Raw genomic sequence first — 3222 nt, forward strand, 5'->3', positions numbered from 1 at the left:
CAAAAGCCTAAAATATGTGGCATTGGTCTTAGGATCAAAGAAATTGTTTTTGTGTTTTTTTTTGCCACAGCGTGCGGCTTGTGGGCTCTTATTTCTCTAAACAGGGATTGAACCTGGGTCCTCAGCAGTGAAATCACGGAGTCCTAACCACTGGACCTCCAGGGAAGTCTTTATTTCCTTGTCCTATTGCATTAGCTAGAACTTCCAGTAGGTGTTGAATAGGAGTGGTGAGAGGGGATATCCTTGTTCCCGATCTTTGTTTTTTATTCCTGATCTTAGTGGGAAGGCATCTAGTTTCTGACCATTAATTATGACGTTGGCTGTAAGTTTTGTTTTTTTGTTTTTTTTTTTTTAGTACACGGGCCTTTCACTGCTGTGGCCTCTCCTGTTGTGGAGCACAGGCTCCGGACGTGCAGGCTCAGTGGCCATGGCTCACGGGCCCAGCCACTCCATGGCATGTGGGATCTTCCCGGACCAGGGCACGAACCCGTGTCCCCTGCATTGGCAGGCAGACTCTCAACCACTGCGCCACCAGGGAAGCCCCTGGCTGTAAGTTTTTATACATGTTCTTTATCAAGTTGAGGAAGTTTCCCTCTATTTTTAGTTTGCTGAGGGTTTTTATCACAAATGGGGGTTGGATTTTGTCAAATGCTTTTTCTACAGCTGATCTGATTATATGATTTTTCTTCTTTTTTTTTTAACATTCATTGCTTTTGAAATGTTGAACCAGACTTGCATACCTGGAATAAATTTCATTTGATCATCATAGATAATTCTTTTTATACACTATTGGATTCAAGTTGATAATATTTTGTTGAGAATTTTGGTGTGAATATCCGTGAGAGATATTAGCTGTAGTTTTCCTTTCTTTTAATGGCTTTGTCTGTTTTTGGTATTTGGGTAATGCTGGACTCAGAGAATGAATTAGGAAGTGTTCCTTTTGCTTGTATTTTCTGGAAGAGATGGTAGAGAACTGGCATAATTTCTTCCTTAAACATTTTACAGTATTCATAATGAAACCATCTGTGCCCAGTGCTGTGTTGGAAGGTTATTATTCATAGTTTTTTTAATATGGGCCTATTCTGATTATTTTTTCTTGAGTGAGTTTTGGTAGATTGTGTCCTTCAAGGAATTGGTCCATTTCCTCTAGGTTATCAAATTTATAGGTATAGAGTTATTCATAATATTCCTTTGTTATCATTTTCTTGCCCACAGGATTCATAGTGATGGCCCCCTTTTTTCATTTCTGATAATAGTAATTTGTGCCTTTTCTCTTCTTTTGTTAGTTAACCTGGCTAGGGGTTTATCAATTGTATTGATCTTTTCAAAGAACCAGCTTTTGATTTTGTTGATTTTCTCTATTGATTTCCTACTTTTAATTTCTTTGATTTCTAATTTTTATTTTATGTTTTCTTCTGTTTGGATTTCTTTTGTAGATCATAAGGTAGAAACTTAGATGATTGATTTTAGATATTTATTCTTTTCTAATATATGTATCCAATGCTATAAATTTCCCTATAAGCATTGCTTTCACTGCATCCCAAAATTTTCATAAGTTGTATTTCCATTTTCATTTAGTTTAAAATATTTAAAATTTTTTCTTGAGACTTCTTCTTTGACCCGTTTGTTACTTAGATGTGTGTTGTTAAATCTCCAAATATTTTGGGATTTTTCAGCCAACTTTGTTATTAAATTCTAGTTTAGTTTAATCTCATTGTGATCTGAGAACATATATGATTTCTTTTAAATTTGCTGAGGTGTGTTCCATGGCCCAGATGTGGTCTATCTTGGTGATGCTTCATGTGAATTTGAAAAGAATGTGTATTCTGCTGTTGTTGGGTGAAATATTCTATAAATGTTTAGTGAAGTGTTGGAATTGAAGGTGAAGCTGGAGTGGGCTCGAGAGAGTGGAGAGGATGAGACTCACCCTGACGACTAAGGTTAATGAAAAGCATTATGTTTATTAGCTTTATAATATGCCACCCTATTTATCCAACCATTTAGGTCGTTTCTAATTTTTTCAGCATTATGATGTTGTGATACCTCCCCTTGTACATAGAAGATGAATTGCTGGGTCAAGGAGTAATAGTTTTAACATTCTTGTCATGGTAAATGGATGCTGCTGTCATCCCTTTTCTGCCAAGCCAAACATTTACACACACACACACACACACACACCCTGCTCATTTAATGCACCTAAAATGGTATCTTGATCTTTCAATATATAATTCTTAGATTACTATTAAGGCCAAACGTTCTTTCATATATTTCTTTTAGCCACTAATGCTTATCGGAAGATTGTCTGTTCATGTCTTATTACTGGAACATCCCCTCGCTTCTCCCTTCCTCCCCCATCTCATCCTTTTTGTCTCAGTTTAAATATCACCTCCCCAGAAGTCATCCCTAGAAAACCCACCGGTTATCACTCCTAGCAGCCTTTCCTTCCTAGCACTTGTGTGTAGCTGCATACCTGTTTTTGAGATTTACTGAATTTCTGTCCCCACCGGCACCCCATGCCCTGGGAAACTCCATGGGTTTGTTGCTCCCTGTTACAACCCAGGGCCTGGTGCCAAGGCTTTAGAGGATGTGTGCTTTAGATTTATAGCTGCTGTAGGAATAGGATCTTTGGTCCTTCATATTTTCTAACTGGACTTTGCTGCTCTACTGGAAAACCATTTGTTGTTGTGTTTACTTTTTCTCATTAGCTGTTGTCAGGCTCCTTATCAAGCACTTACTTGTTGTCTAACAGCTTCTCAGGGTGCCCTCCCAGGGACCTTGACCTTGCACACTTTACTGGCAGGGCACAGAAGGCACTTGCTGGGTGTAGGGAGGGGGTTTGGGTCACGGGAGCATCACCAACCCAAACATCTTGGGGACCCTGTGGCCCGACTGTTGGGCAGGGAACAGGACCATCTTGCCCCCGGGACCTCACCCTCTCCTGTCACTGCCCGGCAGCCATTTAGCCTTTTAAGTTTTCTGGGTGCACAGGCGGGTCCCTCTGCACAATAACTGGGTGGACACTGGCCAGACTTGCAATAATGCTGGCAGCCAGTTTTGTCCCTTATTTTAAAGGATACAGTAGGCTTGAAAGACAACATTGATAAAGCCTGTTTTAGTGTGGCTTTAAATGTTGGGGTTTCTTTTTCTATCTTTAATTAGGACTCAGGACTGAATTGTATCATAAAATGTCCTTTTAGCATGCTTTGTACCACAACAAAGCTT

The sequence above is a fragment of the Kogia breviceps genome, chromosome 14, assembly GCF_026419965.1.
Source record: "Kogia breviceps isolate mKogBre1 chromosome 14, mKogBre1 haplotype 1, whole genome shotgun sequence".
NCBI lineage: Eukaryota > Metazoa > Chordata > Mammalia > Artiodactyla > Physeteridae > Kogia > Kogia breviceps.